The 23,397-nt window shown below is 48.9% G+C and overlaps 1 long non-coding RNA gene across 1 annotated transcript in view; it reads right to left on the bottom strand.

Moving 5' to 3' along the window:
- Positions 1-13,563, bottom strand: part of LOC138503382 (uncharacterized) — a 282,322-nt gene extending 268,759 nt beyond the window's left edge. Inside the window, exon 1 of the long non-coding RNA XR_011279629.1 lies at positions 13,110-13,563. This is a non-coding gene — a long non-coding RNA (uncharacterized lncRNA). The remainder of the gene's footprint in view (positions 1-13,109) is intronic.
- Between the last annotated feature and the right edge of the window lie 9,834 nt (positions 13,564-23,397).

Raw genomic sequence — 23,397 nt, 5'->3', positions numbered from 1 at the left:
GGGGCACCTGCCAGCAGGCCCCCACTCATGTCCCCTTGCACCCCCACCCCCAGCAGTGCGGGGCACCTGCCAGCAGGCCCCCACTCATGTCCCCTTGCACCCCCACCCTCCAGCAGTGCGGGGCACCTGCCAGCAGGCCCCCACTCAAGTCCCTATGCACCCCCACCCCCCAGCAGTGAAATGGCGATCCCACGACACAAACCAAAAGTCAACTATGTACATCAACACATGTCTGCGACATGAAGGCAGGCGGCAGCGTCCCTGCGCATTAAAAAATATGTGCGCTAACAAAAAGCAGTATATACAGCTCCGATGAATGTCCCATACTGTGGCCCTCTAGGACAAATGACGTGCAAAGGGGTACGCAACAAACACGGACACCTGCTTTGTCAAAAATAGCGTGTATTACGGGGGCTCGCGGGAAGTTTCACACACGATTGGGCCTGGGTGAGCGGGGTACGTGTACTTCAGGGGCTCGCGGGAAGTTTTACACATGATTGGGCCTGGCCGAGCGGGGTCGGTGTACTTCCGGGGCTCGCAGGAAGTTTCACACGCGATTGGGCCTGGGCGACCGGGGTACGTGTATCACTGTAGTGGGCGTGGAAGTACAGGAGGCAAATGCGCAGAACGCCCACATGCACACGCAAAAAAAGACGCGCTAATCCAGAAACATGTACGCAAGCCGGAAGCAGGCGTACGTCGACCCGCGCAGCATAAAAGTGCGCGCAAACAACAAACAAGCTCAGACACCAGGATGAATATTCCGTTCCTAGCAGCAGTGGCCGTGGGATACCGCAGGAGGAGGAGGAGGATAGCCAGGGCCAGAATTTTTACACCCAGAACCAGACTTTTTGGGATGCCTGATGACCACGTGTATGGGAGGTACAGGTTTCCACCTCACATAATACTCGACCTGGTCAGTGAGTGGGAGGATGACCTCACATCACCCACCCTCTGCTCCCAAGCACTCAGCCCCCTGGTGAAGGTCCTTAATGTACTGCACTTCTTGGCCACTGGATCATTTCAGCGGACAAGTGCCATAGTGGGGGGGGTGTCACAGGCCACGCAGTCACGCTGCCTACACCAGGTCTTGGCCATCATGACTGCACGCCCATCAGCACGCAGGCACATATACCTGCCCAGAACACCTGCAGAAAGGCAGGCTGTCGTACAGGATTTTTACGGGGTGGCACACTTCCCCAAAATGCTAGGTGCCATTGACTGCACCCATGTGGCTCTACGTCCCCCCAGGGCATCTGAGCACATCTATAGAAACCGCAAGCACTGGCATTCCATCAACGTCCAGGTAGTATGTGATGCCAAGGGAATCATCACCTCAGTATATGCCAACTATCCAGGGTCCACCCACGACAGTTTCATTTACAGAATGTCAACCCTAAACCGGGACCTAGAAGCTGGGCGGCATGGCGATACATGGCTGCTCGGTGAGTATAAATGCCACAGCACATGCATGCATGTCAGATACTGAGTAATGTCACAACCCCACTAATGATACCCATCACCACCTCCCCAGGGGACAGTGCCTACCCTCTGAGCACCCACATGATGACGCCAATTCGGAACCCCACCACGCCACCCGAGGTAAGATACAACACAGCCCATATTGCAACCCGTGGCATAGTGGAGCGCAAATTCGGAGTGCTCAAGTCAGGCTTTCGCTCCCTTGACCATTCTGGCGGGCAGCTGTTATACGCTCCCCCAGTAGTGTGCAGGATCATAGTGGCAGCATGTGTCCTGCACAATGCTGCAACACGCAGGGGCCTTCCGGTGGACATGGTGGTGCCCCCACATCCCCAACCACAAGCACGCCCGCTGCGCATGGGAGGGGAAAGGGCACGGGTGAGGCAGCCCGTACGCAGCTGGTGGCTAATTACTTCACCTAAAATCACACCCCGGTGGAGTGCACACAGCCCTGGCACATACCATCTGACAATCAATGATGAGGACTCAAGGGACAGTCAACTGTCACTACCATACCAGCCTGAGATTGGTCACCTGGAAGTGTCAAAATGTGTGCATACCTACCTACAGAAACACCACCAATGCTGTGTCATCAAAAGACACATATGCTGATAAATTCTTTACCCCCTTGGAAAATACAACATGAGAACAGTGCCATGTCACCCAACCTCTCCCCAGCACCACCACCCAACACACCATGGCATGTCATGCTATGTGAGAGCAAACAAAGGAATCCCCAAAACATGACACAAGTGTCACAAAGTACAGTGTCCCGATTGGAAAATGGCCACACACAATATGCTCCCATTAATGTAGAACTGACAACACAAATGACCAAAGACTTACCACAATACAATGCAGCTAGCCACCCCAAACATAGCATTCACATGACAGAACTAAGTTACAGGATACGTAGACTTACAACCTGGTGATGCTAGCACATTGACCACCCCCAACTGTACAGTGTTGGTGCCACGCAAATCTGGAAGTGCACTGCTTACAACATGAACTCCATCTCCAAAGTAGACGGCCTTGTGAAGACATGCGGAATGAACCTGCAAATTAGGAGGGAGACATGGATGCACAAGCACACATCAATACACCATGCAGTGTACAATACTACAACAATATGCACTAGGAATGTATACAAAGTATTGACTACAGACTGCCCACACATGTCATGGGAGTCCAACATCACTCTGTAAGTTACTGTCACTTGGGCACACCCTTTGCAAGCCCATGGTAACGGGAAGCAGGAGGGGTGTGTGTCTCACAAACCCAAGCATCTAACCCAAACTCAGGAAGAGCCTGCATGTGCCCAGCCGGAATACAGTGGATGCCCACTGGGAGCCACACAAGGCAACACACTGAAACAAAAACTCAAAAATCAAAAACCAAAATCAAAAAATCAAAAATCAAAAATGGCCATGTTCGGGCCAGGGGGTAGGGGAGGCCCCAGGAGGTCAGAGGAGAAGGTGCACACCAACAGCCACCTGTGTGGATGTTGCAAAAAAAAAACACCTCCATGGGCTCATGGCCTGCACGGCTACGCTATCGTGAGAGATTCAGAATCGCTGTGGTCCCTCTAATCACCCTGTGCTGCTGCCGCCACAGGAGGTGGTGGTGCTATGGGAGGCAGCCCACGCAAAGCCCTAGTCTGGTCCTCCATGGCAGCAAGCATGCGGGTGTGGAAGGTCTCGTTCTGGAGGATTATGGTGTGGAGATCCCCATGCACCACCTGACGTGATGCCCGGACCTCCTCCCGAGTTGCCTGCATCTCTGCTGAGAGCGTACGTGTGACACGCTCCAGCAGCTGTTCTGTCCTCGTGACAGTGGAAGCCTCAAGCTCCACAAGAGTCTGCCTGAGGTGACGGACTTCTACCCTCAGGGCTTCCCTCGGGCCCTGGGACTCTAAAGAAATGGCTTCCAGCAGAGTGTCCAGGGCCGCCTGTCTGTCCCTGTTGGACGCCAACATGTCCTCCCTGAGTGATTGAGAAATGGAGTTTGTTGCCTGCTGCAGTTGCTCCATGTGCCTGTCTGGGGGGACAATAGAAGTGGCCACCCTCTCCATAGCTTGAGCCATCATCTCAGATGCTGCTGCCTGTTGGTTTGCCATACCGTATATGGATTTCTCCCATGCAGTATTGCCTGGTGGCGTACGCCACCGCGTTGGTGGGCACCACACCTGTCTGGGGTAAGGCGAACTGTGCCTTGCTGGGTCGGCACTGCCTGAGGCTGCAGGACTGCATTTCCCCTCTGATCTGCTGGCCCAGGAACAGGATCAGATGTTGCAGAGTGTGGCCCTACATCCGTAACCACCAAAGGTGGACCTACCAACACGGATATCCCCATAGTGGGCTGTACCCCTGGTGCAGCTGGGTCGGACAGAACAGAATCCCTCCCAGAAACACCTACCTGCGAAGCCACATAGGTCTCATCATCTGAATGAATACCGGAAAAGAGGTCTGGGGAGGTGCACCCAGAGACACCCCTGGAGAGAACGGTCTGCAGCAAGAGTGGGTTCTCACCCACGACCACACCCCATCCTCCACTGGTGCCCGGTCGTGCCTGAGATCCCTCCTGGGTCTGCACCATCTCCTCACCCTCAACAGCATCAAGTGCATCATCCCCTGCAGAACCATGAAAGACAAAAAATGGAAACAGGCATTAGCACCATGGCACACAATTAGGCCTCACGAGGTACAGAACCAGTACTTGATTGACACATGTCCCACATGACTATAACCCTCCCATGCATGCACTGTCACTGAGTTTGAAGGGGAGGGAAATGTCAGACACTGATGACACCGAGATGGAAGAGCAACACATTAGCTGCATGCTGGCTAGCAGAGCCATCACACATTGGCCTGTGAGTGGCATGTCCAATCCACATACATGACACATGCCATCACACAGATGGCATGTACCATAGGCATGTCACATATCGTTTGACAATAGGGCTGAGATATGCGTAGTGAAAGTGGGGGGATGGAAACAATCAGCCTGAATGAACAATGAGAAATACGGAACAATGTTGTTGCAAGATGCCACTTCAAGGGCAACTGGCGTGATGTTGCACAAAAAGTCTAATGTGGGCAGAAGGGATACTGTAATACCCAAATCCAGGGGCGCAGAATGTTGTGGATGAAGCACATGGGTGACCCAAACCACTCAGGCACACACACCCTCACCTGGCACTCAATCAGAACCCCTCACACACACAACATACACATGGATCACACACACATGCATGTGCACTCACCGGACAATGCCTCGTAATCTGGCAGATCTCCCACACCTTGGATCTGTTCCTCTGTGACGCAGGTCCCAGCAACAGACTCATGTACAGTGAGTTCAATGTCCTCTTGTGGAGACCCACCTCCAGTCACCAGAGTAGCGGCATGACTTGAGGCCAGCTTTTTCTTTGCCCTGCGCTTAAGGTCATTCCAGTGCTTGTAGCACTCACCAGCTGTGCGCCTCACTGATCCAAGGGCACTTATGATGTCCGAGACGGTCTGCCAGTGTGCCTGACGTCGGGCAGGTGTGGTCTTGCACCCTGAAGTCATCAACATTTCTCTGTCGTGTGCGGACACATACTGCACAAGTGCATCACGTTCGGCTTCATTGAAGCTAGGCTTCCTTTGCGTGCTGGACTGCGTAGCCGTGTCTGGGTATCACCCTGTAGTGGACGAGCACTCTTCCTCTATTTTTTGGAAGGTGGTGGGGACCATGAGTGGCTTACGCCGCTCTGGCCACTAGGGGCAGGAGCACCGGTGGACTGGGTAGTTGAAGTGTGGGAATGCACACTGAGCATGGGACTTGGTGCATGCATTGGCTGAAGTGTTACGTTAGTCAGGGGGAACGTTAGCAAGATGGACTGGGACCAACACTGCCCTGGCTGGGAGAGTCAGAGCTGGGGTGGAAGGAGCTGCAGCTGCCCCTGCTGCCTCCCCACCATGCCTACTCGGGGCAGCAGATGACATAGCTGCTCCTGATCCACGTGGCCTGGTGACACCAACTTGCACCGCCACACATGGCCTAGACTTGGCGACCTGGAAGTCAGACTGGGAGTCACCCTCTGCCAGGTCAGGTGCCACAATGGGCCGGTCCAACAAGGGCTGATCAGAGATGTTGTCAGCCACGTTTCCCTCAACTATGGGGGAGGCATGGGTGTCCCTGACTGGTCGTCCACACATGGGGGCTAGGGTACCCTGCAAATCCCGGCCACATCCCCTACCGCGCCCACCACGGCCACCTCTTGAGGCTCGGCCACCTTTGCCACCCTTACCGCTTGTTCGCCTCCCAACCATGGCACTGATGTTGTTGTGCGTATGGGAGTTGCAGTAAACTATTGTCCTGGACAATTGGGTGTCAAAGGGGTAGGGTACTAGATGGAATTCGTACCCTAGTGCTCTAGCAAGGCTTTATGTGACCCCTGGGGAAAGATGACGGGTCACGCAACGCACAGGCACCCCAAAAACAGAATATAATGTGCATGCAACCCCTCGTAGACCACGTGCGTGGAAAAATGAACCTGCACTACGCTGTGGCACCCAGAAACACAAAAATGAACGTACGCGTGTTACACGCAGCCTACAATGACCTCTGAAGGGGTACGCGACACACAGGGCAAGCACAGTTGGTAAATACATGCACGACTCACCGTCTGCCTGGAAAATGAGCGTGAAAAAAACGCGCATGTGCGCATTGGCAACACCCCCGCCAAAAGAAGAATTGTACACTGTCTGAGGAGACAGGACAAAAGAAGAAGTGAACGCTGTTTGAGGAAACAGGCCCAACAGAAAATCAGAAAAAAGCTGTCAGAGGTAACAGGGAGTACGAACTAGAAACGCTGTGAAGTAAATCGCGTGTGAACCGACAAGAAGTACAGAATTCACCCACTCGCTTTACACGAAAAGCACGTACAAGGAAATGACGTCCTACACGTGCCTTTTGAACTGGCCCACACGTCCAACGTCACTTCCGCGTATAAGCGCTAAGGCCCTAACCTCCAATTACACGAGCTGACACTCGGACGTGCAGTTCTTGGACGTGTAACATGCACCCGTGTTCATGGAAACGCCCACGCGCGGACGTCACAGACCCGCTTATGCGCTAAGGGCCTTTGGTCCAATGAAATCACGTACGCGTGCTTACGCGCTAAGGGCCTTTCCTCGAAATACACACTGATGTGCTAGATTTTCACGTGCCAAATCACTCCGTATCAATTTGGCCACGCGTTCACACACGGAAGACCACGCTCCTGCCCAGAAGGCCGAATTACTGCCCCCCAGAGCCCCGCACACGCTCCCACCTGCCATCTGCTGCTGCCTGATTGCCTGCTGCCCACGTGCCCTGCCGTTTGCTGCCTGCACGTCAGCCCGGGGTGCTGTTGCTGTGACCACCCCTGCTGGAACAGAAGACTCCCGACTGCTATTCCATTGCTCCACAGCCCAGCCCCAGGACCCAGTTGCCCACCCACAACTGCCTCTGGGGTTGCCATGTCGGGCACTACACCATCTGGCACCACTGGCAACCCCCAGCCAGGGAGGCAGAGGGCCACCAGCTTCACTGCCACCAAAGTTGGTGTCCTGGTGGAGCAAGTCCTGGGGCAGTATGATGCCCTGTTCGGAAGGTCGGCCGCCGACAAGGAAGGACGGACTCGGATCTGGACGGACATCGTGACTGCCATCAATGCGGAGGGGGTGGCAGTCCGCGACTTCCAACATGTCAAGAAGCGCTGGGAGGACTTCAGGTCCAGGACCCTCAACAAGGCCCGGCGCCTCTTGAAGGCAGCGGATGCTAAGGGGCGCCGGGGCCACCTGTCGGAACATCATATGTGGGTCCTGGAACGCATACGCCCAGCGCTCCACGTCCAGGTCCTTGAGAGGCAGACCCGTCTGGAGTCGAGCGGTAAGTGTACATGCATACTGATTTGAAGCTGTGCGTGTGGTGGTGTGCCAGTAGTGTGCAGGTTGTACATGTGGTTTTGTAGGGCCATGTATGGGTGTGTATGTACAGGGCTGTGAGGCTGACACATGCAAGTCCTTTCATGTGTAAGACACATGGATGGTGTATGTGTGGGTAAGCATGCAGGCCAAATGCAGATGTGTGAGCACACGTTTGGATTACTGTGTATGTAAGTTGGCATGGTTGTGGTGTCACACACGGATGTTGGTTCCAGCTGCATGTATCTGCACCGTGTACATGTGCATGTGTGTGTATTTGACATGGGTGCAACAGTGATGCAACATGGATGCATGTGAGACTGATATGTAGAAGACTGCCAGATGTGACATGGATGCCCATCCCATCACTGCGACAGTTGGCGGAGCTGTACACATGCATGTAATTGTGGTGGCGTGTGTGCATGTCTAGTGCACTCCCTGTGTTTCATGTGATGTCTGGCTCACCTTTGGCTGCTCATGCTGTTTGTATGTGTATGGATGGTGCTGGCTGTTGCAATATGCCTGTGGAATAGCTCATGTGTGTGAGTTGCAATGACATGTGTGCTGGGGATTGTGATGCCATGTCTGAAGTTTGACAATGCCACTCATGTACAACTGTCATGCGTGTATGAGTCCATTGTACAGTGCCCTGATGCCTGTCTCCTATCTCTCCCTGTCTGCTGCATCAACTGATGAAGAGGGCAGAGAAGGTGCTCGCGGCCATCAAAATCAGAGGGGCAGGCATCGGCTGGAGGGCAGGAGAACCCTGGACGGGAAGTGTCTTCCGTGTGGCAGCAGTTGGCCCATGCGATAGATGCGGAGCGGCAGCGGGCAGAAGAGGCACGGCTCACGATGGTCAGGGCGGAGAACTCCATGCGTAGGGCCCTGAGGCGGGGCGAGTGCCTCGAGGCCATTCGCAGGGACCTGGAGTTCCAGATGTCATCGTCCCTGCGAACCCTCGGGGCCATGGAAGAGGACTGCCTCCGGGACATTGAGCAGGAGTTCGATGATGCCCTGGCCCGGAACATCAACATGTGAGCCGTTGGACTTGCCCGCTGCCCTTGTAAATAGTTATTTAGTTAGTATTAGGTTTCCTTTGTTTTTTTCTTTATTTTGGACCTTTTGGACAATGGACCACATTTTTGTATATAGTTTTTTAATTAGGTAGGAGTTTTTGATAGGTTTCATTTCTTCAGTTGGGATCATGGACCCTGGATTGTTCATCTGTTTATAGTTGACTGTTGCATTCTACTTTTTTGTTTGGATTTCCCCATGGAGCAATGGTTTTCACTTTTCTTTTTCCCTTGGATTTCATTTTTTGAACTGTGACTTTGGACACCTTTCCTTTGGATTATGATTTGTTGTTTTTCATTATTTTACAGACATGCAGCTTTTCTTTTTAAATTTCCATTGTCGTTTGTTTGATTTTAATTCCATTCATGTTGCTTTCAATACATTTTTTTCTTCAAACTTCGATGTGTGGTATTATCTCATTGGTTTCATGCATGTCATGATATGGGTTTTGAGATTCACTTGCACCCATTGTGTTTGTGTGAGGGACATGTCTTCATTTACATACTTGCCATTGGGGTTGTGTCATGTAATTGCCATTTCTATGTGGGTGGGTGCAATACTTGGGTGGGTCTTTGGCATGTGGAGGCTGGCCATAAGGGCCAGGGATCTAGATTGTGATGACGTGTTGGCTGGGGAACATGTGTCAGGGCCTGCTGGCAGGTGACCTGCACTGCTGGGTGGTGGGGGTGCTGGGGGACATGAGTGGGGGCCTGCTGGCAGGTGCCCCACACTGCTGGGGGATGGGTGTGCAAGGGGACATGAGTGGGGGCCTGCTGGCAGGTGCCCTGCACTGCTGGGGGGTGGGGGTGCAGGGGGACATGAGTGGGACATGAGTGGGGGCCTGCTGGCAGGTGCCCCGCACTTCTGGGGGGTGGGGGTGCAAGGGGACATGAGTAAGGGCCTGCTGGCAGGTGCCCCGCATTGCTGGGTGGTGGGGGTGCAGAGGGACATGAGTGGGACATGAGTGGGGGCCTGCTGGAAGGTGCCCCGCACTGCTGGGGGGTGGGGGTGCAGGGGGACATGAGTGGGACATGACTGGGGGCCTGCTGGCAAGTGCCCTGGACTGCTGGGGGTTGGGGGTGCAAGGGGACATGGGTGGGACATGAGTGGGGGCCTGCTGGCAGGTGCCCCACACTGCTGGGGGGTGGGGGTGCTGGGGGAGACGAGTGTGTGCCTGCTGGCAGGTGCCCTGCACTGCTGTGTGGTGGGGGTGCAAAGGGGTAATGCGTTGGTGATCACTAGTGCAAGGTGACATGTGGCTTGACTGGGGGGCATGCCCATAGTGGATGGGCTGCCTGCGGGACATGACCAAGGGTGCAGGGTAATCCCGTGGAGGCTGTAGACGGAACACCTGGGAGGACCCACACTGTCAATTCACGTGTAGGACTCCCCTGCACCCCGAAATACACATACCCCACTCGCACAGGGCCTATCACGTGTGAAACTACCCTGCACCCCAGAAATACAGGTACCCTGCTGAAATCGCGTGTGTGACTTCCCGCGCACACCAGTGAGACACCTACCCTGCTGAAATTGCGTGTAAAAGTTCCCCGCACCCCAGAAATACACGTACCCTGCTGAAATCGCGTGTGTAACTTCCCACGCACCCCAGTAAAACAGGTACCCTGCTGGAATCACGTGTAAAAGTTCCCCGCACCCCAGAAATACACATACCCTGCTGTAATCGCGTGTGGAACTTCCCACGCACCCCAGTAATACTGGTACCCTGCTGGAATCGCATGTAAAAATTCCCTGCACCCCAGTAATACACGTACCCTGCTGGAATCGCGTGTGGAACCTCCTGCACACACCTGTAATACACGTACCCTGCTGTAATCGCGTGTTGAAATTCCCCGCACCCCAGAAATACAGGTACCCTGCTGAAATCGCGTGTGTAACTTCCCACGCACCCCTGTAATACATGTGCCCTGCTGAAATCGCGTGTAAAAGTTCTCTGCAACCCAGTAATACACGTACCCTGCTGGAATCGCATGTGGAACTTCCCGTGCACCCCTGTAATACACGTACCCTGCTATAATCGCGTGTTGAACTTCCCCGCACCCCAGAAATACACGTACCCTGCGGAAATCGCATGTGGAACTTCCCGCACACCCCAGTAATACACATTCCCCGCTCGCCGTTTACTGTTTGGCAGCCCTGTATACTGGTCCAGGGTTAGCGCAGCCCTTTGCGATTAATTGTGAATTTTGATGGCTTTTCCTTGCGTGAGGGCGTTCTTGGGGGCGTAACTGGCGCAGCTGCAGGGTCGCTGCGCCACTCTGCACCACGGCTGGTTTTGGAGGCTGAAATCCATGAATATGCTGTGCGCGGATATCGATTTTAGTGCACACAGCTGGCGCAGACATTCGCACGCGCACACTGTGCGCCAGCCGCGTGCGCCACTTTTGTGTGAAATTCTATGAATTACCCTGTAAGGGTCATGTGTTGTCACTTCCGCTACCCCTGGCATTTTGGTGAAATGATGTCCCTGCTTTAAGGGCCAGTGTGGAGCAAGTAATTCCAATTTTAGTGGGGAATGTGACAAACCTTTGGCCCCACACTTACCTTTCAGGAGTGCAGCATTCTAAAATCAAAGTACACTGCCGTTTTCCCAGTAGCAGAGACATAACATATCGTGCTGTGGTAAACATTGACATGCAGGCCATTGAACTTTTGAAATTTAAATGGCCCCTCCCACTGTCAGAGAGCTCCTCTAACTCTGACAAAGGAAGCTTAACGCTAATAGGTGTTTTAGGTGGTCGTTTAGGGTGTTGGGTTCCCGGCTGGCTGCCTTACTTTGTTCTGATGTGCATGGACCATTAAACATGTCCTGTTATAATCCACAACCACTCAACCTTTCCCTCCATTACTTTATGCATGGTTTTTCCACAGAATAGAGCTCAGTATGCACATATTCAGGTCTGGATTAAGCTTCTGGGGAGATGGGGGTTCCGATGTGAGGAGGGACAAAGACATTGTGGGTGTTGTTGGGCTATTTATCTAGCCATCGACAGGCCATGGCCATGCATGCTAATCCCTATGTCCATTCCCACCGTCTACCGGCTCTTTCCTGTCTAAAACATATCCTTCTAGGATCTCCAAGCACTAACGTTATCAAGCAGTAAAATCAAACTTTTTCCTGCCAGTGTTATTTCTAAGCAGTCATCTGAGAGTAAATGGCTTACCTGCAGTTCCTAATGTGTTACTAGTTCAGTATGCATGTCTTAACCAAGTGTGCCTTCAGCTACTTGTTTTATAAGCATTTTGTGTGCACTTACACTTAAGGCCTGTACAAATTGGGCCTGTCATTGGGCTAATGGCTTCATTTGTTTCCAGCGCCTACCGACCTGCTCTCTGACATATGACCTTCTCAAATGACATCCAAAAATTGAGGGATTGATGAAAAACTGAGGATTGACAGGTTCCTTTTTTATATATCTGGGATCTAAGTATGTGGACAGCCCTCTTTACCCTGGCATGTAAAGGAAACATTATCTCCTGATGGCCATTGAACCCAAATGATCTGACTACTCTGCAAGCCCCTCTATCATTTTATACATACCTTGAAGCTGTCTGACTCCGTACACAGGCCTCCATGTTCCAAATATTGTAATGTTAGGGTGAGGGTTTTGTTGTTTGCTCCATGTAGAAAAGTGTCATTCACTTATGGGCAGTGGTTTTAGCAAATGTGCACCTGACAACGTAACTCAAAGAACGAGACAAAGATATAATGGCCCACATTACGAGTGACCCGGTCTGTAAGAAAGCGCCGGTAACAACGGTTACTGGCACCGTTTCCGGATCGGGTCACTCTGAGTCTGCTGGTAGTTCAGGCCCCTACCGACAGACAAATCACTGAAGCACGGGCACTGTTTCTAATGGTACTGGTGCTTCAGTGTTGCCATTCCTGTGGAGTCCTCTGGGACTCCACGGAAATGGCAACCTACCGTTCTGCTGCTGCCCGTAATATCCCGGTATTAACTGGATATCGGGCAGCGCAAACAGTAAGCTGAGGTTGCCGGTAGGCCGCTGGTACTACTGGCAGCCTAACAGCAACATCATAATGAGGGCCATAGAGTGAAACTGAGAGAGACAAGGAAAAAGAGAGAGAAAGAGAGAGCGAGAAAGGGAGAGAGAGCAAGAAAGAGAGAGAGAGAGAGAGAGGGAGAGAGACAGAGAGAGAGAGAGAAACAGAGAGAAGAGCAGAGATCAGGATGATAGAAGGCAGGGGTGATGTTAGAACGGCCACCAATCAAATGCATCTACTCTCTACACGCAACAGGGGCACGATAATTACCACTATGCAGATGACAACTGTATATATATATATATATATATATATATATATATATATATATATATATATATATATATATAAATATATCACCACCAGAGATAAAGTTAATGTTCATGTTCAATATTATACTGTTGTTAGAATGGATATGAATTGGACAGCACAACCCATTCCATTCCGGAACCAAGATTGGTTTAGAATGTTAGAATGTTGAGATGTGAAATAGAAATTGTTAAGTAGCAGCAGGTTGGGCTGCTTTAACCTTGATACTTGATTAATGATGAGTATAAATAAATACGTTTTCCAAGTACCTGCAGCCTTCCATTTCCTCCATTCAATACTGGCGACGAGGATGACTGAAGTGCAGCAGCCCCAGCGTGCCAGCTGAGGTGGAGCTGTGAACCCCATCACAGGAAGAGCAGCAAACAGGAGCGCAAGAGTTGCTGAAACCAACGGGGTTCAATGCAAGTTGTACCGGAGCCCGACGGCAGGAGCGCAAGTCTTGCCGAAGCTAGTGGCACTCTAGGAGAGGTGTAGCTGAGTCCTGATCATGAGTGCAGAGGCCCCCGGCATCCGGCTGAGCGCAGCGGAGCAGCTGGGAAAAGGAGTGGTGGCCACAGCTGACAAGGCGTACTAGGAGGCAGCACCGAGTGCTGTTGGGGGCCCTAACGCTATAACTTCTCAGAATTACAGAGCATAAAGTAGCACGCATGCGTGATCGCCAGCGGCCATCACAGTAACAGGCAGTACCTAAGGGACAGCATTGCTAGGCGACTGTAGGCAATGTGGCAGCCATTTTAAAGTTAGGCACCTGTTGGACATTTTAGACAGACACGGCAGAGCGGACATTGCAAGGTCAGGCACAATACAGTAGCATAGCGAAACGCCAGCAATATGAACATCCCAGGCGCAGTGTTGTTTTTGCCCCATCCAGGGGAACCTAGTATGAAATGGGATGACTGGAAAGAAGGGTTCATAAGGCACATTCACGTTGTCTATGGCAGAAACTTTTCAGTGTTTTATTGCTTGGGCCAGGAAGGTCATGCACTTTTCAGGAACTACCAGATTTACCAGCTAATGAATCCGAGGGTCTGTCGAGTGTTGAGCAAAGTTTGGCCAGATTGGATAAACACTTTATTGTAAAGGAAAACCTGTTTCTAGCAAGATACCACGTAACTATGAGAGAACAAAAAGGTGATGAGTCCATTGAAGAGCTGGTGCTCTGTGGATTAGCAATTAAATGTAATTATGATCACTGCACAGATGAACATATCTGACATCAGCTAATGATAAGATGCAGTGATCAAACGGTTAGAGAAGCTTTGTGGCTTGAAGAAGGATGCGCCGCGAATATATCTCTAGAAAGAGCCATTGAGGTAGCGAAAGTGGTAGAACACACAGAAAGATCTATTAGGGTGTTGGATGCAGAAGCAGGAAAAGCTGAGACTCCATCTGTCAATGTAGTCGAGAAGATTCCCCCAAGAAAGCAACAAGTGAATAAAGAGGAGGGGAAAGTAGTACAAAGGAAGAAGTTGGAAGCGAAGCAGAAGTACGATGGAAAGCCTTTCAGTAAAAGGTGCTACAGGTGAGGCAATCCAGACTATATAGCAAGCGACAAGCAGTGCTTTGCCCACCAGATAGTGTGCAGAGAATGCGGCAGAAGGGGCCACGTCCTTCGCTGTTGCAGGCATTGCAATAAGCCAGGGAGCATCAAGGTAGTACAGGACAGTGCAAGCTACTGGCAGCATGGTGGTACCAGCGAGGAAGACAAGACTTGTGTGGTGAATGCCATTGGTGCGTGGCCAAGAAGGGTAAAACCTCATGTCGAGATTGGTGTTAACGATGTTCCTGTTGACATAGTGATAGAAAGCCGAGCGGATTATACCCTGCTGAATCTGGACACATGGAGAGAGAACTGCAGGAAGTCACTGTGAGAGTTCATGCTTATGGAGATGTACCAATAAACATTGTTGGAGAATTGTGGGCACAATTTAAATATGGAGAGGGTCACCACTGGAGGAGGGAATTTGCTTTCGTGGGATGCCCAGGCTGATTTGGGCCTGAGGCTGGATCCGGACCATCCAAAGTTATGGTCATACGAAAGAACTGTAGAAAGGTGGAGAAAATAGAAGAGAAGAAGAACGACATCATGAAATGGTATCCCAAAGTGTTTCAGAATGAAACTGGATGCTTGAAAGGTTTTGCACATTTAATAAAGCTAAGACCAGGTGCCATGCCGGTGTGGTCAAAACCACGTAGAATAACTTTGGATTTGCGTGCGGCTGGTGAAAAGGAACTTGAGCGTATGCTGAGCAAAGGGATTATTGAGGAGGCAGAGGCTGCAGAGTGAATACACCCTAGAGTGACAGTGCACAGTGTATTGGTATGAGGGGGCTAAACAAGTGTGTCTTACCAGATTAGTTTCCGCTACCTTAGATTGACAGTTTATTGTCGGAAATGTAAGGAGCAAAGGTATTTTTAATGTTATACCTGAAGGCAGCTTATCAGTGGAAATTGCACCCATCTTCCATGGATTTAAGGGCATTCATAAAGCCTTTTGGTTTGTATAGGAGTTGGAGAATGCCGTTTGGGTTCATCTCTGCATCTAGCCTATGTCAGACAGTGATGAGCAGGCTACTTAAGGACGTACAAAGGGTATGTTATTATCAAGATGATATACTAGGATTGTGAAAAGACACTGAGGAACATGATGAACGACTACAAAATGTATTGGGGAGAATAATTGTGCTGAGTTAACTATATCTGTTGAAATGTGCCGTTTCAGGGTGAATAGCGTTCAGTGTCTTGGGCATGAGTTGTCGGCCGCTGGAATAAATCCCAAGGTGTCCACGGTAGAGGCAATCAAAAGAAGGAAGGCAACAAAGGATAAAAAAGAGATGTCTTCATTCTAAGCTCTAGTGGAGTATTACGGGAAATTTGTTAGAAATTTGGCGGAAAGGACAACAGCCACGAGGATGTTGGTGAAAAAAGGGTGGAGGTATGACTGGAGTGAAGAGTGTGAGAGGGAGTTCGAGGGTGTACAAAATTGTTTATTGGAGGTGCCCATGTCGAAAAGATTTAAACAAGATTGGGATGTGAAACTGTTTACTGGTGTCAATGAGAACGTTTTAAGATGTGTGCTAATGCCGCAAAAAGGAAAGGAACTAGAAACAGTGGTGTCTGCTTCAAGGGTATTGAAGATTTCTGAGCGGAGGTACTCAGTTATAGTTAGAGAGGCATTAGAATCCGTGTGGAGAGAAGAAAATTTGAAGCAGTTGATGTGGGGAAGGAGATTTGTAAAAGTGACGGACCATAAGACACTGGTTGGTGTTTTCAACAGGAAAGGTTTTTATGGCATCTATAGGAGGTTTGCTAGGTGGATCAGTGGAATGCATGGTTTTGATATGGAAGTGAGGCATGTAAAAGGTGAATTGAATGTGATAGCGGATGATTGGAACGGGTGCGAAGAGAATGGAGAGGTGTTTGCAAAGTGGCAGATGAAAAGGAATCAAGGGAGCAGTATGGAAAGAATCAGTTGTATAATATGGTTGTGAAGTATGTTCAAGAGGGATGGCCGTTGGAAGGAGTGGTTGAGGGATTGAAAGGTTACAGGAGAATAAAGAATGAATTGAGCGTGGAGAATGGGATCTTGACTTGAGGCGAGCGCATGGTGGGGTTCGGAAGGAATGAGAGAAGTGGTGCTAGGAATAGCTCATGAGGGTCCTCTTGGTGTGTGTGAAACAAAATATCTTATTTATTAGGATTGCTGGTGGCCTGGATTGGATGAGGAAGTGGAGAAATGTTTAAAGGAATGTGAGGGTTGTAAAAAATAGTGGTAAGATTCCTGTGGAAAGGACCGCCCCCATGAATGTGACTGAGCCGTCCAACTCAGTTTGGGATGTGTTTGCAGCGGACATTTTGGGTCCGATATCAGCAGGATACATCAAAGTGCTTATGTTATTGTGGTTGTGGACTTGTTATCCAAGGGGCCTGAGGTCGGTGTGGTAAAGAACATAAGTGCATGCAGGGTTGTGCATTTTTGTGGAGGAGTATTTTGGAGGGAAGGTTTCCACAGAAAGCTGGTGTCAGACAATGGTCCACAATTTGTGAGTAGAGAAATTGAGTTTTTGAAGGAGAACGGGGTGGAGCATTCCACAACGGCGTTGTATAACTCGAAAGGTAATGCCACTGCAGAAAGGTTCAACAGGACCCTGATGGAGGTGGTACACATTGCAATAGCAACAGGCAGGGATTGGTCTCTGGCTGTGATGGAGAGGATCATGCAATATAGGATTGCACCTCATCTGGTTACAGGAGCTTTTCTATTTGAGGCATTGAGAAGGAGGGTGCCCAATTCGAGACTCAAGCCAGGTTGGATGGGGAAGTTTGGTGGAGATCATAATGTTGTGTCTCAGGAGGTTCTATGGGAGAGAGTGATGCGTGGTCAAGTCAAATTAAAAAATAGGTATGATAAGACAAGTTGCGTGAAAGAATGGTTGATGCGAGAGGGTGTAGAGGTGAAGGTAAGGTGTGGAAGGAGAGTACAGAAAAGATGTATGAAGTATGTAGGGCCATTTTGTGTGGTGAAGGAACCGGGGAGTATGGTGCTGCTGAGCATTGCTGAGAAGTGGAGCAAGGAAAGAGTGGCGATATGTGGGGTATGGGCACAGGTGAGAGGAGCTGCCATCTTCAAGAAGGAGGTGTTTATATATATATACCACCACAAGAGATAAAGTTAATGTTCATGTTCAATACTATATTGTTGTCAGAATGGATATGGATTGGACAGCACAATCCATTCCATTCCAGAATCAAGATTGGTTGAGAAGGTTGAGATATGAAAAAGAAACTGTTAATTAAGTAGCAGCAGATTGGGGCTGCTTTAACCTTGATACTTGGTGAATGATTAAAATAGATAAATACGTTTCCAAGTACCTGCAGCCTTCCATGTCCACCATTCAATAACAACTAAATAGATAATTGGTTCAAACTGGGGGATGGGTCACACTCGTCATATCCATCTCTAGTGGCATAAGCTTTGTGAGATGTGTCACTTGCGGGCCATGGAAAGTCTGGCCATGGATCTCAATGAGGGCCAGTAGTTGCAATATACGAAAAGAAGTAGTGGAACTATGTTTCCTTCTGGCTTGTCCCTGCTCCCCACTAATGCCATTGCCACCCCCATCTCCCACACGCCTGTTTAAGGGAACGTTTGCACTGAAGTGCAAGTTTCAACTTCTACCTACACTTTTATTTTAAAACAAAAATATTCCGGAACGGTTTCTGTTTAAAATAAAAGTATAGGAAGAGTAAAATTTAATACAAATATTTAGAGGAGCGGAGCAGCGCTCTCAACCACAGCTCCCGCCCACTTCGACCACTGATGACAGTGGTACCTCGTTTCATAGCAACGGGCAACTGGCATATTTGGCTAAAAGCTAGAGTAAAATAAAATTCTACACCTTGTCCAACTAAGAGCCTTGATTCTGAGTTAATACACCGTCTAACGTTCTTTAGATACTCATACCACTCGCCTCTTTCACAACTGCAGCGGTGAAAAAGAACATTCTCATGGGACAACCAACTTCTAGAGTGGGTTAACAACATTTTTATTTATTTATTTAACGTGATTCAAGTGGTTATATAATCAACGACCTTTGATCACAACATCCTTCAGTACATCATGAAGCAGACAATGCCAAATAAAATGAGCATTAATCAAAAAAACAGAAAGAAGTTCATGTATCCTCTGCTAACTTCATTTGCATGACTATTAACAGTTTCACCAAGGCCAAAGTTATTGGTATTTTCTTGCCTGACAACAGCATTTTCCACCATAGGTTCTTGGGTCTGTATCCGTATTTGCTTTCTACGGCAGGCATTAGGAGCCCTCTTTGTGATGACAAAGCCAAACAGTCCATGATCAAGTGCTGCATATTTTCAATGGAATCGTCTCTTTTGCATAATCTAAATTTTGGGGAACTTTCTACCAGGATTCTACACCATGTGGTCTCCTTTGCTTTCAATAGGTTCAGTTGAAACCTGAAGAACTGGTCTCTAAAAAACCAATGGGGAAATAATCGTAGGTAGGTAGGAAATGAATTTGGTTTTCTTTTATCCTCCCATAATTTTCCAGAGGCCTTATAGACCAATCATTTTTCTTACATTCTAAACCAATCTTGATAAAACAGCTTTTTTTTTAACTTTATCAGGAATATTGATTAAAGTGTCACTTGATTCCCCCAAACATAGTAGAAGATTCTGGCACTTGACTTCCCACTGGATCAGTGCTGGCTCTCTGTGTTCAATTAGGGCTTTTTTCAAGCACACAAACCCCCCCTTGGAGGTTTCCTCTATGCATTGTCTGTAAAAGGAAAGCATCTTCCATTCTGCTACTGCTGCCAACGAGGTCAAGCCCAATTCCATTCTCACAGCCTAAATTGGGGTGCCTTTGGGCAGTCTCAATATCTTTTTCCAGAAGTTCCCCTACAATTTTGGCCAGTTTTTCATATCAAAATTAAGAGAGGTTTCTGCTCCATATGTAAAAATGGGAACAACCTTGGATTTGTAGAATTTAATTAGAGGGATTAGACTGAACCCACAATATCGATTGAGCAGGATCTTCCCCAAGCTTGCCAGATTCATGGCTTTTTTGGCCAAAGCTTGGTACCTCAGGGCGTCTACCCTACTTGCGTTGAATGAACAAGTGGGACCTTCACCGCTAGCAAAGACCAAGATAGTGTGTTAGATCTTGTTAGTCCTTTTTGAGTGCCCAATGGCATGATGGAAGATTTCTTTGGATTTATGGTAAGTCCATTTTTGCCAACGTACGTCTGTAGGGCGTTTAATTGTCTCTGTAGGCACATCCGGGTCTGATCAATGAGGACCACATCGTCTGCTTATATAAGTCTTCCGAGTTGTATATCAGCTAATGATGGGGGGAAGCATTTGATGTCCCCAAATGCTAAATCTACATCAGAGATGAAAAGATTGAATAATTCTGATGCCATCGGACAACCCTGCTTTAGGCCTTTATTGGTGGATATTGGTCTAGTTAACAGGCTTGCTTTGTTAAGTCGGACTTTTATGGTAGTGTCTTGATGGAAATCCTTGATAGGAGCCACTAAAGCAGTGGGAAACCCCCGCTGGGAGAGTTTTCCGCCCATAGTAGGGGACGTGACAACATTCCTTAGGGAGAGGAATAGCGGTGGGGGCTGAAGACTGGAAAATGGGATGCAATAGCCTAAAGTTCTATAAATGTGGAATTAACCCTTTACTGGCATCCGGATGGGGGTAATGGGTTCATACTGTAGTAAGGTCAGAATGCTTGTCAGGGAAAACCTCAATAAAATTTGTTTGACAAAAATAATTTTCAAATTTGGAAGAACCGGGCATGAGGAGCTACGTATAGGCGTGATATTATTCTAATTATGTAGTCATGAGGTTCCCTCCGCCCCTACCCCAGCATTCAATGCCAAGCTTGCAGATCATTAAGCCAAGTGATCCGTAGGCAAACATTATATACCAAAGTGGTCATCTTTTCCTTGCGCTGGGCCTTTCATTTTGTTCGCTGTAGTCCGAATGCATTAGCTCTTGCTTTGATAACATGTTTTCAGACTACTCCTGCTTCCTCTCCTGCCGGCAGCGCCCACATATTGGAAGAATTATTTCAGATCCTAAAAAAGACAACTCATTTTTGCTTGCCGCATTAAAAAATCAGTGTCTGTCCCTCCAGCAAAAAATGAAATCGTGCACCTTGAATTTTAAACTTTTCCCTTGCAGACCTGTACACTGTGTCCTTGTGCTTAACATCTCCTTCCATAACCGGAGCCATAATGTTGCCTCCATCTGATGTGTGTGGAAGGACAAGGAGATGGATATTTCAGCACATCAGGGGTTGTTTTTTAGTCCCCGTACAAAGAAGAGCCTCTTCACTTCTTGACAAGATAGTGTGTTAGGCCTGTGGAGGGAGAGCTTCCTGGTTTCACACTATGAATTGTTTGCTTTTCTTCAAGTGTTGGCCCAATGTGTTTTGCTCCTTAGCAATGTATACACTGTTTGCTCTAGTTGAATTGAGTGGCCTAGTTTAATTGCTGCCACCCTGTGTTTTGCTCCTTCGACTCCTGGATTAATTTTCTGTCCATGTTATGAATTATGAAATGTGTACCTCAACACTAACCATCTCTTCTTCACGTCCAAACACACCACATGCTTGTTGCAAAGTAAACCCATGGGAGCATGGTAGCTCCCAGGATGTTGTCATGGGTCACGTGGCAGTAGCCACGTGACCAACCTAATAAAAGTAACGGCCCGCTTCCGGCTCGTCAGTCTTGCCACCATCAGGCTCCAGCGTCGTTCCTTGGAGCACCATGCTGGTACTGCGCTGCGTGTGCTGGGCCCAAGGACGGGGCCCAGCTCGAGGACGGTGCCCCTGCCGGGCAATGCCGTCCGGACGGTGCCCCTGCCGGCAACGCCGTCCCTGTGGGTCCACCCGGCCCTGTGAGGCAGGCTAGGGAGGTGACCCCGGCCTGGCTGCCCTCAGAGCTGGGGCCGCTGTGCGCCGGTTGTCCCCGGCTACGTGTGGAGCTCTGGTGATCCGGAGCGGGTGGGATGAACCCCCACCCCTGAGTCTGCGGCGTGAGCGCCGCACTAGTGTGTCCTGTCGGGTGTCCCCCGACCAGAGCATGGTGCTGCCCGGCGACCCGGAGCAGTCCCCAACAATGCTGACAAACTCAACTCTGCCTCTTGCACACAACATTTTAAATCACTCCCTAAGAACTGTGCACCCTAGTGCCACGGGCGCATGAGCCTTCCCACGTCCACCAATCCGTCTATGCCCTCAGTACGGACCAGCTAAGAAAAGACCCACACACAGTACCCAAGTACTTCTGTACTGCCTGCATCAACAGAGCTGCCAAGCTATGTAGCCTTTTACCTCTCTCCCAGCTACCCTAACCCACTCGTTCAGATCCACCAGGGTGTCTGCAGACCGGGCAAATGTCAGCTGTGCTCTGTTAAAATACACCCCAGTAACATAGCATATTGCATAGGTAGTGCACTTATCTTCATGACCATTTCTATTGTGGAGTCAAGCTTTGCAATGTTTTTCTGTGTTACACCCCAGATTAGAGACTTCAATGTTAACCATAGTAACTGCCTCCCTGCACTTCCTGGGCCACATTACTCAAGGTGCCGACTCTCTATGTCACTAATGTTGCATAGATTAACCTATAAGTGGCCTAGACAGTGCCAATTCATAACTAGAAAATGGGAAAGGATCGAAGATGAACAGTCCTCTCCCTCCTAAATATAGGACTGTAGACAAATCAAAGGCTTCATAGGTCAACGGAGGCCAGAAGTTGGTGGAAGGATACAGCACAAAGATGATTGGCGCAAGAGTTTCTCTGAGCTATATGCCCCCTTGATCTCTGTGAACGAGCTAGAGCTTTTTCTAAGTAGATCCACCAAGAATGGGGGAAGAACAGATGTGAAGAATTTGTAATCATTTCAGAACGGAAAGAGACAAATATTGTTGAGAGCAGTGGTCAACGGCACAAGACATCTGACAATGGCCTAGTCATGCCACCATACAATATCCTGCCAAGAAATGCCCTGGTCGACATATCAAATAGCAGATCACTTGGAAGGCAGATAATGGTATTATTTGTCATCATGTCCATGGGTGTAAACCTCATTGGTAGTTACCGTTATTGAATGTCTGGTACCCACACTATTGTAATCTGAATGGCCCCGGAATGTTCATGTGCATCAACATTGTGCGCTTTGTGCCCTGGAATGACTGCATAACTATTTTATATATGGTTCATTCTCATTTTATTTTTTTAATGTTCTTGGTTCAATTTGAACCTTTAACAAATGCATTTCTATAACACATGAATACATATTTAAATCATCAGATATCAGAACATTCAATAGAGCATAAAACATACAGCACCCACAAATGAGGGAACAATAGAATAAACATTAACCAATAAAAAAAACGAAGATTTCATAAAATCATAAAGAAGATATTTCCCCAAAAATGAATTAGCTATAATTATTCCCAAAATAAAGTACCAAAAAAAACAACTGCCACCACACCAGACGTGACCGAGACCCTGAAACATCCCTCCCAAAAGCGGTCATTATCAATAAAATCCAGAGAATTAAAAAATGGATTAAAATATCCTAAACGCAGAGAGCGTAAAGGAGTACATTCAAGTATTAAATGCGACAATGATTCTGAATCTGATTTACTAGTCTCAATTCCTCATCAACAGGTTCACACGATACACCACCATCAGCAGACATTTAAATCCTGCATAAAAGTTAAAACTAGGTGTGCACAAAATTAAAATAGGTTAGGGCTTTCTCGGTTGAAGCTATTTTCTTAAACTTGCAACCATGGATGGCAATTTCATCTTTTGTAGACACCTTACGACAGGCGTGTTTACCCAGTTAACAACCTTCTTAATAGATTAATGAGAAGTGTACAGAGCCCGACTCGACCCTTAGAAGTTGCTTTTGAGAGTTTATTTTTACCACCAGCAATTCTACCCCAGAGGACAGTGCCAAGAGGGCACTTCTGGGGTAGATCAC

The sequence above is a fragment of the Ambystoma mexicanum genome, chromosome 11 (genome assembly GCF_040938575.1).
Source record: "Ambystoma mexicanum isolate Mex_15411 chromosome 11, UKY_AmexF1_1, whole genome shotgun sequence".
Lineage (NCBI taxonomy): Eukaryota > Metazoa > Chordata > Amphibia > Caudata > Ambystomatidae > Ambystoma > Ambystoma mexicanum.
This window is presented reverse-complemented; position numbering and strand designations above follow the sequence as displayed.